Here is a 16,183-nt window from a genome sequence, read left to right as displayed (position 1 = left end):
GGGATGACATCAAAGCACTATCTTCAGTGGATGATGCCTCGTGTGCCCAAGTGCTGACCAAGTTTTCGTCACTATTTGAACCAGGCATCGGCAACATCACAGACGCCAAGGTGCAGATCCATCTAATCCCCTATGCAAGGCCCGTTCATCAGAAGGCTCGAGCGGTTCCACATATGATGAGAGAGAAATTCGAGATTGAACTGGACAGACTTCAACGAGAGGGAATCATATCGCCAGTCGAGTTCAACAAGTGGGCCAGTCCGATTGTTCCGGTGTTGAAAAGCAATGGCACGGTCAGAATCTGCGGCAACTACAAGGTAATGATCAACAGAGTCTCGTTACAGGACCAGTACCCGTTACCCAAGGCGGATGTTCGCAATGTTAGCAGGAGGGAAGTCGTTCACCAAGTTGGACCTAACCTCTGCCTACAAGACACAGGAGCTGGCTAAATCTTCGAAAAGATAGACATGCATCAACATGCACTAAGGGCTGTTTATATACCACAGGTGCCCTTTTGAGATTCACTCGGCTACTGCCATCTTCCAGAGGAACATGGAGAGTCTGCTGAAATCGGTTCCGCGCACCGTTGTGTTTCAAGATGACATCCTGATCACCGGTTGTGAAACCACCGAAAACCTGCACAACCTGGAAGAGGTTCTAAGTCAACTAGACAGAGTGGGACTCAGGCTGAAATGCTCCAAGTGTGTTTTCCTGGCGCCGGAGGTTGAATTTTTGCGAAGAAAGATTGGGGCAGATGGCATCAGACCCACGGACTCAAAGACAGAGGCAATCAAGAATGCACCCAGACCACAGAATATGACGGAGCTGCGTTTGTTCCTGGGACTCCTCAACTATTTTGGTAACTTTCTACCCGGGTTAAGCACTTTGCTGGAACCATTGCACATGTTGCTATGTAAGGGTGACGACTGGGTTTGGGGTAAATCTCAAGAGACAGCCTTTGAGAAGGCCAGAAACCTACTTTGTTCTAATAAGTTACTTGTACTGTATGACCTGTGTAAATGATGCATCTTCTTACGGGGTCGGCTGTGTGTTACAGCAAACTAATGTATTGGGCAAGCGCAGGCAATGGAAAGCGCGTGCAGAAAAGTAGTCCCACCCACCCCTTTCCCTCAATGACTATCTGTCCCACCTGTGACAGAGTCTGTGGTTCTCGTATTGGACTGTTCAACTTCCAAATAATTTACTTCAGGAGTGGAAACAAGTCTTCCTCGATTTCGAGGGACTGCCTATGATGATGATGATAGTATCGGGCAAACTGCAACCGGTTGCATACGCGTCTAGAAGTCTGTCTAAAGCTGAAAGAACCTACAGTATGGTCGAGAAAGAGGCGTTAGCATGTGTATATGGGGTTAAGAAAATGCACCAATACCTATTTGGACATCGGTTTGAGCTTGAAACGGATGACAAACCGCTCATTTTGCTGTTTTCAGAAAGCAAAGGTATAAACACCAATGCTTCATCCCGCATCCAAAGATGGGCACTAACATTGTCCGTCTATGACTGTGTTATCCGCCACAGACCAGGCACGGAGAACTGTGCTGATGCCTTCAGTCGGCTACTATTGCCCACTTCTGGGGTGGAAATGGTGCAGTCCGTAGGCTTGCTTCTGGTCATGGTGTTATTGAGAGCGAGGGATCACCCATCACTGCTTGCCAGATCAGGACCTAGACCAGCCAGCAGCTTGTGCTATCACTTGTAAAAAGTTGCGCCCTCAGTGGGAACTGGTCGGCTGTTCCTGGGGAAATGCAAGATGAAATTAAGCCGTTTCACCGACGCAAAGATGAAATGTCCATCCAGTCGGATTGTCTCTTATGGGGTAATTGTGTGGTTTTGCCAAAAAAAGGCAGGGAAACGTTTATACGCGACCTATACGATACCCACCCAGGTATAATCATGGTGAAGGCTATAGCCAGGTCGCATGTTTGGTGGCCCGGTATTGACTCGGACCTAGTGTCATGTGTACACCAGTGCAACACGTGCTCACAACTGAGCAATGCACCAAGGGAGGCTCCATTGAGTCTGTGATCATGGCCCTCCAAACTGTGGTCCAGGATCCACGTAGATTTTGCTGGCCCCTTTCTCGGAAAGGTGTTTTTAGTTGTAGTGGACACTTACTCTAAATGGATTGAATGCGTAATCATGTCATCCAGCACATTCATTGCCACCATTGAAAGCCTCCAGGCTATGTTCGCCACCCATGGCTTGCCCAACGTCCTTGTCACCAGCTCGGAATTCAACGAGTTTATGACCCGCAATGGCATCAAGCATGTCAGGCCTGCCCCATTTAAGCCTGCATCCAACGGTCAAGCGGAACGGGCAGTCCAAACTATCAAGCACAGCTTGAAACGCATGACGGAAGGCTCCTTGCAGACCCGCTATTCTCGGGTTCTGCTCAGCTACCGGACACGACCCCACTCGCTCACTGGGGTTCCCCCTACAGAATTGTTAATGAAGGGAGCACTCAAAACCAGGCTCTCCCTAGTCCACCCAGATCTAAATGATCATGTGGAAACCCGGCATCACTGGCAAATCATGTACCACGATCACGCGGCTGTATCGCGTGACATTGATGTTAACGACCCTGTGTTTGTCCTGAATTACGGTCATGGTCCTAAATGGGTTGCTGGCACTGTCTTGGCCAAGGAGGGGAATAGAGTGTTTATAGTCAAACTATTGAATGGACAAACGTGCAGAAAGCATTTGGATCAGACTAAACTGCGCTTCACCGACAACCAGGAATAACCTGAAGAGGACATCACCATCATCGATCCACCAACACACACCCAACCAGCAATCGACCTCGCTGTCAATCAAGAGGATGAACCCACCATTCCCAACAGTCCTGTCAGACCAGCCATGCCACAGAGCAGCAATGGTCCGACCAATTTACCCATGCCAGAGTTTGAACTCAGACTATCAACCAGGGAACGTAGGGCCCCGGATCATCTCAACTTGCAAATAATTTGCATCAAGAACTTTGGGGAGGGAATGATGTTATGTATGTAAACATTGTAACTGTGTAAGACTTGCCACCAGAGGGCGCAACTGTTGGAGGCCTAAGGGTCACCTACACACCTTGTGTAAGGGAGTAAAAAAGGTTGTCTTCCATGTTGCTTAGTCACTCTGGAGTTGTATTAAAGAGACTAAGGTCTCATCAATTTTAGCTCACAGTACTCAGTCTTGTGGGGTTCTTCCATACTTAACACTAATATCTTGGAAGTTTTTCCCTGTTGATTATTCATATCTCTCAGGAGATTAATTAAGTTGGCTAGACTTCCTGATTGTAAAAGTTTCACATGGTCTGTTGAAAGGGTAGGCTTGATGGATCAAAAAACCTTTCCACATTCCATAAGTATATTTTTATAGTCATTAGCATTTGATATTTTCAAATGTTTAAACATCAAAAATATTGAAATAAATAAAAGAATAGTAATGATAATTTGCTGTAACTGCTTGAAGCTGCATATTTCATGGAGACAGCGGGTTCAAAATTCTTGCTTTAGTTGTAATGTGATAGGATAGAATTCCAGACATATGACTAAATTATTTCACTATGACAGGACCACCATTTTAGCTCCTGATTCCTGATAAAATGGTGTGATGAAATTGTTTTCTGACAACTAATGTGTTAGTCTTCTAGCAATCCGTCATGGTGGGAGGCAGAAGGTTCGAGATTATTGATGGTGACTCATTTTTAGGAATGCTTCCATGTTATATGTGTATGTGAATATTTGCATCTTCCTTAGTAATTTTCTCCTTAATGCACATTTTCCCTATGTCTTACACCATCATTCCAATTTTTGTACATACTCTGTGCTGGAATAGTACTTGCACATTTTGCCAATGACCTATGTCTATCTGTCTATAGGTCAGAAGACTATGTAATATTGCTCCTGTAATGTTTGCATCACTACAAATTCCCTAAATCTCAGGTTTCCAGCAATAGATTCCTACTGTATTTTTTCTTGATGTGTTATCCACATTATGCCAAGCACAATTTATAGTCAGGGTTTCTTTAATCACTGATGGAGGTGTATTATTTTAAGCACTGCTCTATCTCGCAAATTTCAACAACATTCACATGTTTCTCCCTTACAGTTCATGGTGCTCCCTTGAGAAGTAAGCTGTGCCAGGGGACATTACATTTTTCTTTCTGTAACTAAATAAATTGAAGTTCAAATGCTTCTTCAAGTTGAGATCCACTGCCAACACTCAGTATTTAGCTTGGAGTCTCCAAATAGTAGGAGTTAATTTTCCTTCATCACTAGCATTATCCTCCTCCTCCTCATCATCATCATCATAGGCAGTCCCTCGGAATCGAGGATGGTCTTTGGCCAGGGACTTCCAGGTATCAGTGGGGATGTCACATTTTATCAGGAGGCTTTGAGGGTGTCTTTGTAGGGTTTCTGTTGCCCACCTTTAGCTCGTTTGCCGTGAAGGAGCTCCGAATAGAGCACTTGCTTTGGGAGTCTTGTATCTGGCATGCGAATTATGTGGCCTGCCCAGCAGAACTGATTGAGTGTGGTCAGAGCTTCAATGCTGGAGATGTTAGCCTGGACGAGGACACTGATGTTGGTGCATCTGTCCTCCCAGGGGATTTGTAGGATCTTGTGGAGACATCGTTGGTGATATTTTTCCAGTGACTTGAGGTGTCTACTGTACATGTCCATGTCCCTGAGCCATACAGGAGGGCGGATATTACTACAGCCCTGTAGACCATGAGCCTGGTGGCAGTTTTGAGGGCCTGGTCTTGAGGAAAACACTCTTTTCCTCAGGCGGCCGAAGGCTGCACTGGCGCACTGGAGGCAGTGTTGGATCTCGTCATCGATGCCTGCTCTTGTTGATAGGAGGCTTCCAAGATATGGGAAGTGGTCCACGGTTTCTAGGGCCGCGCCGTGGATCTTGATGACTGGGTGCAGTGCTCTGTGGCGAGGATAGGCTGGTGGAAGACCTTTGTCTTACTGATGTTTATCGTAAGGCCCATGCTTTTGTACGCCTCAGTAAATACGTCGATTAAGTCCTGGAGTTCAGCCTCTGTATGTGCACAGACGCAGGCGTCGTCCGTGTACTGTAGCTCAACGACAGAGGTTGGGGTGGTCTTGGACCTGGCCCGGAAATGGCGCAGGTTGACTAGGTTCCCACTGGTTCTGTAGTTTAGTTCCACTCCAGCAGAATGTTGACTGTGAGGTGGAGCATGGCAGCGAGAAAGATTGAGAAGAGGGTTGGGGCGATGACGCAGCCCTGTTTGACCCGGTCCGGACGTGGATTGGGTCTGTGATGGATCTGTTGGTAAGTATCACGGGCTGCATGTCATCGTGGAGCAGGCGGAGGATGGTGTCGAACTTTTGGGGGCATCCGAAACGGAGGAGGGCGCTCCAGAGACCCTCGCGGTTGACAGTGTCAAAGGCCTTTGTAAGGTCGAAGAAGGCCATGTATAAGGGCTGGCGCTGTTCCCTGCATTTTTCCTGCAGCTGTCGCACTGCAAAAATCATGTCCTTTGTGCCCTGTCGAGGTCGAAATCCGCACTGCGACTCCGGGAGGAGCTCCTCGGCCACGGGAAGAAGACGGTTGAGGAGTACTCTAGCCACGACTTTCCCAGTGGCTGATAGCAGGGAGATTCCTCTGTAGTTGCTGCAGTCGGACTTGTCTGCTTTTTTAAAGACGGTCACGCTTACTGCATCTCTGAGATCCCCCGGCATGCTCTCCTCCCTCCAGATGAGAGAGATGAGGTTGTTTATTCGCACCAGCAGTGCTTCTCCGCCATACTTCAATGCCTCAGCAGGGATTCCATCCGCACCCGCAGCCTTGTTGTTTTTAAGCTGTCTTATGGCTTTTTCTATCTCGTGCAGTGTTGGGGTCTTATTGAGGTGGTGGCGGGTAGTATGCTGTGGGATCGAGTTGAGAACACTCGAGTCAAAGGCAGAATCTCTTTTGAGGAGATCTTCGAAATGCTCCTTCCAGCGGGTCCTGACTGCCTCGGTGTCCTTGATGAGTGTTTCCCAATTCTTGGCCAGCAATGGCATGGGGCCTTGGGTGTTTGGCCTGTAGGTGACCTTGACTGTGATGAAGAATCCTTGCACATCTTGGCTGTCGGGAGTAGGACCAGCAAGGCACTTGGGGTTAGCGGTGGGTGGGGAAGTGGTCCGAGAGGCCCTTTGGCCAGGGCTAGGGGTGAAGGAGTGGGACTGGCAAGGCATTCGGGGCTAGGGGCAGGCAAGGGAGCGGGCCGGGAGGCCCTTCAGCCAGGGCCAGGGGTGGGTAGCAGACCGGGAGCTCACTTGGCTGGGGGAAGGGGAGAGCAGACTGGGAGGTCACTTGGTTGGGGAAGGGGGGGGGAGAAGACCAGAGGGTCATTGTTCGGGGAGGGGGGAAGCGGACCGGCAGGTCACTCGGCCAGGGCTAGGAGTGGGGAAGCAGACCGGGAGGCCCTTCGGTCTGGGATAGGGGCAGGGATTGGCACCGGCATCGGGACGGGGGACAGGGTACTTTAATAATCGGAGCTAAGTTGCTGCTGTAAGAGGGAAAATTTGGCATTAGGGGAATATGCAAAATGTTTTAAGTTAGTTATCCAGAGAAGCGATATGGCTGAAATCCCATTTCCAGTACTTAATAAACCTCACTGTGTTTCAAAGGTTTATGGGCACATTGGAATGTTATCTTATCTCTCTTGCTTGACCAGATGGAGTTTTCCATTGTCACTTTTGACACCTTGCCCTGTTTACCTGCCCCCCTGGGTTTCCTGCAATTAATCACTCAGAAATGTTATTTCCTTTATATACCCTTATAAAATGGACCACGACAAAGGCTGAGATTAGCTCGTTTAAATTCCGAGGTGAGGTCCAGTCCTAACCATGTAATTATAACAAAGTTCGATAGCCCCAATAACCAGAAGGCCGCCAGGTCAGCACATTCTAGCAAGCTGAGGTCACCCTATGAAGGCCTGATTTGTCAATCCAAGATATTACTGATAAGGTAACCAATCAGGAGTTGTGGGAGGTTGTATTGGGGAAGCAAATGATCTTTTGAACAGTGTATAAAAAATGGCTGATTTTGCTGTTCAGTGAGCAGTTCCACTCACAGGAGGCTGTGTGAAATTGCTCCTGGTCTGTGTGATTAAAAAATCGTTGACCCTTGCCTTCCATCTCCATCTATTAACTTCAAGGGATGCTATACGGATTTGGACGAGTGTCAATCCCTTATATCAGGGGGTCCGTTCGTGGAAAGAGAAGCCTTTCCGCTATTCCCTTACAATTTGGCGCTGCGTGCAGGGTATAGACCTCCTGAATGGAACAATGATCCAGCTGTTGAGGTGAGTATGTTTTGATTTACCACCTTGAAGTTAGAGCTGTGACATTGTAGACCAGAAGGGAAGAACATGTGTACAAAAGAACCAACAGTCCTCGGAGGGACGGAGGCAAAAGACAAGGACAATCAGGGGGTGAGAAGGGGTAAAGGGTATATTCTGAGACGCGTGCATGTAGAAGGCGCGGCAGTGTGAGAGGGTATGACGCAAAGGGAAGACTATATAGATGACGTCCTCATAGGGACGAGACATATTGACCCAGAAGCGGTACGGGCATACAGCGTAGAGACGAGACATATTGACCCGGAAGCGTGGCGGTATGAGTGTACGGCACAAAGGGGAGACATATGGACAACGTCCTGGTAGAGACGAGACATATTGATCCAGAAGCGTGGCAGTACGAGTGTACGGCGCAAAGGGGAGACATATAGACGACGTCCTGCATCCTGAACCCAAACTAAAGGGAATACCAGAAACCCCTATACTTTCCCTAAAGTAAGATGGGTAAAAAGCTAATAAAAAGGCGAATAAAATAGATGAGAAAACAGAACCCCAGGCCAGCCAAGAACAGGAGAAAGAATGTAGTTGGGGACCAGAAGGGTTTCTATTAGATTTGCTCGGCAAAATATACGTAAAACTAATAGAGACAATGAAAAAGAAAGGGTGGCAGCCCAAGGATGCTCCCGATAGACAGAAAAAATGGCGGGATTGTCAGGCCAAACACAGGGTTGAAATAGCCCAAGTAATTATCCTCACCCACTATCGGGAACAAGTAACGGAAATAGACACCCACACTAAATTGATCCAGGAACAACTGCCAGCAGCCCCCATCAATTAGAAACAGTGGTGGGAGCGGGGATAAGACACCCAAAGTCTGTTATAACTGCAACAGACTGACAAACGTGGTGGAAATGTAGAGAGAGAGAGGCTCTTTGTAATGCAAGAAATGAGGGGTTGAAGTTAGTTGTTACGGTGACCATTAAAAAAAAAGCAGGAAGCAATTCTAAAAGGAGATGTTTAGTGGGAATCCAAACCATGAAGTGTAGGCATACAGCAGCAAAAAGTGCTAAAAAAATACAGGGACAACAGATTATGGTGCAGATTATAAAACAAACATTAAATGGTACGACACTGAAAAGTGCAGAGGAACAAAGGGATCTTGGAGTATAAGTCCACAAACCCCTGAAGCTAGCAGGCTAGGTAGATAAGATGATTAAGAGGGCATATAGAATACTTGCCTTTATTAGTCCAAGTATGGAATGCAGGAGCAGAGACGTCACGTTTGAACTGTAGAAAACTCTAGTTGGGTCACCACATTACAGAAAAGATGTGATTGCACTGAAAAGGGTGCAGAGGAGATTTACAAGAATGTTGCCTGGACTGGAGAATTTTGGCTGTGCGGAAAGATTCGAGATGCTGGGTCTCTTTTCTTTGGAACAGAGGAGGCCTGAGGGGAGACTTTATTGAGGAGTATAAAATTAGGTGGGGCCTAGATAGAGTGATAGGAAGGTCCTGTTTCCTTTAGCGGAGAGGTCAACAACCAGAGAGCATAGGTTTAAAGTAATTGAAGAGAGGTTTAGAGGAGATATGATAGGGATCAGAAATTGAAAATTGATTTAAGGAATAATGGATAAATAGTTATGACTGAATCAAAAGGAGAAGAGGGAAGATCATGTTTCTTTCTTACTATTCTCGTGTTTTTCTTTGATGTTTCAGTAAAGTTTTAGGAAAACATGTGCGACTGTTCGTTTGTTTGGCTGTGGCTCCTCTCCTTTTTTTCAAGTGGCACTGGGAAGTTTAATATTGGAGTTATTGAGGTTAATTAACCTATTACAAATCAAACTTTTTAAAAATTCTCTGCTATCATGTGCAAAGTTGCTTTTCTGCATGTTTATTTTGAGAATAAAAACACGGAGACTTTATAAAAGTAACATTTTTAACTGGAGAGTTTAAACTGAAAAAGGCTGTAGGCCGAAGTCGACATTGATTGATGGTGTCTGTGTTTGTCAGCTTTTGAAACTAAGGAAGTTAACTCTTTTATAGACAGCTGTGAACCCTGTTTTGGGAAGCCTTAAAAATAGATTTTACTGGACCACTGCCCAGCCAAAGGGGAAAAATAATGAAGCAGGCTTGCGCCCTGTTACGGATTAAACAAAAATTTCACATCCCATACCACCCGGAGTCCTCCAGATTGGTAGAACGAATGAATAGGATCTTAAAAACAGCACTGGCTAAGGCAATTGAGGAGACTGGACAAGGGTGGGTTGAGTTATTACCACGAATCCTAACGAAATTAAGAGCAACTCCTAACCAGACTACCGGACTGACCCCCTTTGAACTAATGACAGGAAGAGCCATGAAGCTGCCAGAAGTGTTGATTACCGGGAGTGAAGACGTAGGACCCTACAAGGACAAGGTACGGAGGTTCGTGATGGAACTCTGTAAACAATCACATGTGTTACAAGCGCAAGCCAGAGACCAACAAACTATTAGGGACTTAGAAAGAGACTCGAAGGAACAAAAGGCTCAGGTACCACAAATAGGGAGCCGGGTCATGGTGAAGATAAATCCCGAAAGATCTGGGTTTTCACCAAAATGGACCGGACCCCACCAGGTGATCATGGTTAGTGATACATGTGCCTGCATAGACATCAGAGATATTGGCAAATGGAAACACTGGACACAGTTGAAAGGATATGGATCCTAACCAACCGGTGGCCACCGGGAAATGTTATGTCTAAGAGGATTTTATTCCCCCTTGGAGCAGGAACATCCATTGACGGAGGAAGTAACGGACCTCAAGGCCTGTATTACAGGGATTCGGAAAACATTAGTTGCGATCCGGATTCAGGAACCCTAAGGGTGATAGTCGGCACAACGGCGGATTTAAATTGTAGCATTGGACTAACGAGCATAAAACAACTTAATAGTGAATCTAACCGACAATGGGGTTGGACCACTAACGAGAGCATAACACTAGCAGTAAACGAGACTGCATTGTGCTTTGTATTAGAGGGAGAACGAGGAAGTTGCACCCACAGGGAGGGGGTTGCAATGGTAAATACTATTGACTTGTACGCAATAGACGACCGAGTTAACACTTTAACGCAAACCTTAAGGGGTTTATTGAGGAGAGAAATAGATAGCCAAGCCCTACAAGCACAGTTGGGAGGGGAACTGTTACAAGTGGCCCACACATTACAGGAACATGCCAAGACAATAAATTAGATTCACGCAATGGGAAACGACCTAAGTAAACGATTGCAAACCGAAATAGTTTGCTCCGGGTATGGGGCATGGATACGTAGTGAGGTACAACATAACCTGGAGCAACTCCAAAATGGGTACATACCAGATTGGGTCCCGAACAACATATTTAATAATTGGACTCTGGACAAAAATTTGAATAACACGTGCGAGGTATGGAAAAATAGTCACGCATGGGTGCCAAAATTTAAATGTATTACTGGACATGTGAATATGATCGGATTCGTGTTATCAATACCATAGTATGATATAACAAAGGGAGACCCCTTATACCAAACTGATAATATTGGAGAAGTAAGAAACTGAGCACGATTGCGTTACCATGAACCCTCCAGACATGTGATTAAAAATAACAATAGTACCAAAGGCATTGACATCACCGTCTGTTATAAAAATAACTAAGTGATTTTGTGTCAAGGTGCGACAAGAATGGCGGAGGATGATTGCAGATTCCACCAAACTAACAAATGCACACTGAGTATTATCCCCCTGGGATTGTTTCCGAAACAATCGCCGCTCCACAAGGGAATGGAGACTAGTGCGTGAGCACAAGAGCAACCAATCTGATGATTAAGACCAAGGGAGGAGTCACCCCCTGCACCATCGTCAGACCTAACTTTTTATTTCAGCCCCATGGGGGAGATAGACATAAATGGATACCGCATACACCCCGAAATAATGGAAATTGTCCACGGGACGGTCACGGACATCATCCGAGAACGATACAAGAAGGCGGTATGGGAATCGCAAGGAAGGCAAATACCTGAACTAAGTGAGGAGCAATTGCAATTGGTGCAAGGAATCCAAAACCAAAGACGACAGTATATCCGGCTAATGGAAGAAATAGACAACCTACAAAGAGACTCTAATGCGATGCTGGCCAATTAGCCTTGGCACTCAAAACTGTGGGACATTGTACTTAATATTCAGATCCACCCATGGATAAGGATTATATCACATGTACTTATTGTAATACAGGGTTTGGTGATGATAATATTGGTGGGGTTAACCTGTGCACGAATCAATCGGGGCAGGCGACATGCTATGGCACGCACTGTGGTTAATACAAAGAGGCACAGAAATTCGAACAGTCCAGCAGAAAGGACTTACCTTATATAGCGCTGGGAGGAAAGTCACAGGAGGTCCTGAAGTGTGGGAAATGGCCAACCAGACAGACGGGGATACCTGGGACTCACCCACAGGGAAGTAGTTTTCAGGGAATATGGCCTACTTGGCGTATAGCCAAGGGCCAAAGGAGGGAATTGTAAGAGGGAAAATTTGGCATTAGCGAAATATACAAAATGTTTTAAGTTAGTTATCCAGAGAAGCGATATGGCTGAAATCCCATTTCCAGTACTCAATAAACCTCACTGTGTTTCAAAGGTTTATGGGCACATTGGAATGTTATCTTATCTCTCTTGCTTGACCAGATGGAATTTTCCATTGTCACTTTTGACCCCTTGCCCTGTTTACCTGCCCCTCTGGGTTTCCTGTGATGGGACCTCCTGTAATTAATCACTCAGATATGTTATTTCCTTTATACACCTTTATAAAATGGACCACTACAAAGGCCGAGGTTAGCTTGTTTAAGTTCCAAGGTGAGGTCCAGTCCTAACCATGTAATTATAACAAAGTTCGATAGCCCCAATAACCAGAAGGCTGCCAGGTCAGCACATTCTAGCAAGATGAGGTCACCCTATGAAGGCCTGATCTGTCAATCCAAGGTATTACTGATAAGGTAACCAATCAGGAGTTGTGGGAAGTTGTATTGGGGAAGCAAATGGTCTTTTGTACAGTGTATAAAAGATGGCTGATTTTGCTGTTCAGTGAGCATTTCCACTCACAGGAGGCTGTGTTAAAAAATTGCTCCAGGATGGTTCGTGATTAAAAGATCGTTGGCCCTTGCCTTCCGTCTCCCTCTATTAACTTCGAGGGATACTACACGGATTTGGACGAGTGGCGACCCCTTATATCAATGGGTCCGCTCAGGGAAAGAGAAGCCTTTCCACTATTCCCTTACACTGCAATGTATGTAGATGTGTTTTTAAGTTGATGCAATGTGTTGCGAGCTGGCTATATGTTTCACTTTGCAGCCTCAGCCTGCATTGTGTCCCTGGTGACCGTGGCAACCCAATCTTTTTGGCGCAGATCAAGGCTCCACCCCCAAAACTAAAGGACAGGTTAGGCTGCGCCAAAATGAAGAAATCCAATGGAGAAAGTTAGAACATTTTTTTTGGCATACTTGGGCCTCAAGAAAATGGGAGTAACTCTTCAAGTACGCCAAAAAAAAGCTTTGGTGAAAATTGAGCCCTCTATCTCTCTCTGCCCAAGTCTCTCTCTTTCTGCCCAGTCCCTCTCACTCTCTCTCTCTCTCTGCCCCAGTGCCTCTCACTCTCTCTTTCTCTGCCCCAGTCCCTCTCTCTCTCTCTCTCTCTCTCTGCCCCAATCTCTCTCACTCTCTCTATCTGCCCCAGTCTCTCTCTCTGCTCCAGTCACTCTCTCGCACTATCTCTCTGACCCAGTCTCTCCCTCTCCCACAGTGTCTCTCTCTGTCTTTCTGCCTCCAGTCTCTCTCCCTGCCCCAATCTCTCTCACTCTCTCCCTCTGCCCCAGTCTCTCTCCCTGCCCCAGTCACTCTCTCACTCTCTCTTCTCGCTGTCTCTGCCCCAGTCTCTCTCTCTCTCTGCCCCAATCTCTCTCTCTCACTCTCTCTCTGCCCTAGTCCCTCTCTCTGTATCTCTGCTCTAGTCCCTCTCTCTCTATCCCTGCTGCAGTCTCTCTCTCTCTTTCTGCTCCCTCTCACTCTCTCTCTCTCTCTCTGTCCCAAGTCTCTCTCTCTCTCTCTGCCCGTCCCTCTCTCTCTGCCCCACTCACTCTTTCTGCCCCAGTCTCACACTCTCTCTGCACCAGAATCTCTCTCTGCACCTCCATCGCACTTTCTCTTTTTCTGCCTCTCCCCCACTCTCTCTCTCTCACTCACTCTACCCCCTTTCACTCTGTCGCTCTCCTCCCAGTCTGTCTCTTTCTCTGCCCGAGTTTCTGTAACTCTCTCTGCCCGAGTTTCTTTCTCTCACTCTCTCTCTGCCACTGTCTCTCCCTCTCTCCCACAGTCTCTCTCTCTCTCTCTCTCTCTGCCCCAGTCTCTCTCTCTCGCTCTCTACCTCGCCTCTCTCTCTCTGCCCCAGTCCCTCTCACTCTCTCTCTCGCTGACTCTCTCTGCCCCAGTCTCTCTCTCTCTTTCTCTGTCTCTCTCCACCAGTCTCTTTCACTCGCTCTCTCTTTCTGCCCCAGTCTCTCCCTCTATCTGCCCCAGTGCCTCTAACTCTCTCTCTGCCCCAGTCTCTCGTGGGCTCAATTTTCCCAGTGATTTGCACTGTTATTTTGGAGCAGACCACTTTTTTGGGCCTAAGTAAAAAAAACACAATTTCACCAATCAATTTGCACCAGCATAACTCAGTTAGTTACAATTCTTTTCAGGAAGTTTTTTTTCCAGCCAACGGAAGCGTAACTTGCCACCCGTGCGAATTCTGCCCCTTTAGGGAATTTGACCAGCTGAGAGTTACTCCAGTTCTGCTTAGGCCAGCGTATGTGGTCTCTATAGAGAAACCTTCTTGAGAGTTAAGGAAATCGGCGCATGTAAGTGCAGCAGATGCCCGGACAGCAGCAACAGGAGAGGTAAGAGAGAGGGGGAGAGAGGGTGTGGGGGGGGGAAGACTTTCGGGTAGAGTTAGGTGCGGGGACCAGGAGGGAGGAGGCCCTTTGGCCAGGGCAAAGGGCGGGGGAGCGGACCGGGAGGTCACTTGGTTGGGGGAGGGGGGGAGGGCCGGCGGGTCACTTAGTTCGGGGAGCGGACCGGGAGGCCCTTTGGCCTGGGATAGGGACGGGGATTGGCACCGGCATCGGGAGGGGACGTGGGGGCACGGGGGGAGGGGGACTTTAATAATTGGAGGTAAGTTGCTGTAATGCACTTAAATGTGTTTTTAAGTTGCTGCAATGTATTTTAATGTGTTGCGAGCTGGCTGTTTCACTTCGCAGCCTCAGCCCGCATTGTGTCCATGGCAACCCGATCTTTTTGGCGCAGATCAAGGCTCCACCCCCAAAGCTAAAGGACAGGTTAGGCTGCGCCAAAATGAAGAAATCCAACGGGGAAATTAAAACATCTTTTTTGGCGTACTTGGGCCTCAAAAAAACGGGAGTAACTCTTCAAGAACGCAAAAAAAAAAGCTTTGGCAAAAATTGAGCCCTCTATCTCTCTGCCCAAGTCTCTCTTTTTCTGACCCAGTCTCTCTCTCTCTCTCTAGCTCTCTGCCCCAGTCATTCTCTCGCACTATCTCTCTGACCCAGTCTCTCCCTCTGTGTCTTTCTGCCCCCTATCTCTCTCTCTGCCGCAGTCCCTCACTCGCTCCCTCTGCTGCAGTCCCTCTCTCTCTACCTCTGCCGCAGTCTCTCCCTTTGTGCCCCAGTCTCTCTCTCTCTCTCTCTCTCTCTTTCTGCTTCCTCACTCTCTCTCCCTCTCTCTGTCCCAAGTTTCTTTCTCTCTCTCTCTCTCTTTCTCTCTTGCTGCCCCAGTCTCACTCTTTCTGTCGCAGTCTCACTCTCTCTGCACCAGTCTCTCTCTCTGCACCCCCATCGCACTCTCTCTTTCTGCCTCTCCCCCACTCTCTCTTTCTCTCTCTCTCTCTCTCACTCTACCCCCTCTCACTCTGTCTCTCTTCTCCGAGTCTGTAACTCTCTCTGTCCGAGTTTCTGTAACTCTCTCTGCTCGAATTTCTCTCTCTCATTCTCTCTCTCCCATAGTCTCTCTCTGTCTCTCTGCTCCAGACTCTCTCTCTCTGCCCCAGTCCCTCTCACTCTCTCTCTCTGCCTCAGTCACTCTCACTCTCTCTCTCTCTCTCTCCCTCTCTCTCGCTGACTCTCTCTGCCCCAGTCTCTCTCTCTCTCACTTGCAGTCTCTCTCTGCCCCAGTCCTTCTAACTCATTCTCTGCCCCAGTCTCGCTCTGTGTATGCCTCAGTCTTTGTTATGTCTTTAGTACTCTTATGAATGACTCCACGAGGTCTAGTATTGTACTTGAGCTGTTGTGACCTTAGTCCCATTTATTGTAACTCCAGAGTGAGGCACAAGCATGGTGGGCAGCCTTTTATACTGGGCCCTGCACACCTATGCAGGTGACCCTCAGGTCTCCCACCACAGTGCCCTCTGGTGGCACACCTCATGTGACTATACAGTTAGTATACATGATCTACATACATGACATCACTTCCCCCCATGTCTTTAATGCAAATTGACTCGTACATTGATGGTGACCTGGGCTTTGCTCTTCCTGGTTGACCATTGGAGAGTCACTTCTAGCTTGGGTGGGTTGATAGTGAGATTTGTTGCCAGTGGAGATCCCAGTGGTTTCTAGTCATGACTCCATGCTCCCCGCCTCACCCCCCCACACAGAGATCATGCTAATGGCCCGTTACATGCAAGTTGTATTCAAGTTCATCACGTGGGTTTAACATTTACAACCTGGTACATTTGTTGGGTGGATTACAGTTGTGTTTCTTTTTGTGTGGTACATTTACATGATCAGTACAGGTATCTCAGT

This window comes from Pristiophorus japonicus, chromosome 4 (assembly GCF_044704955.1).
Source record: "Pristiophorus japonicus isolate sPriJap1 chromosome 4, sPriJap1.hap1, whole genome shotgun sequence".
In the NCBI taxonomy this organism is placed as follows: Eukaryota; Metazoa; Chordata; class Chondrichthyes; family Pristiophoridae; genus Pristiophorus; species Pristiophorus japonicus.
This window is presented reverse-complemented; position numbering follows the sequence as displayed.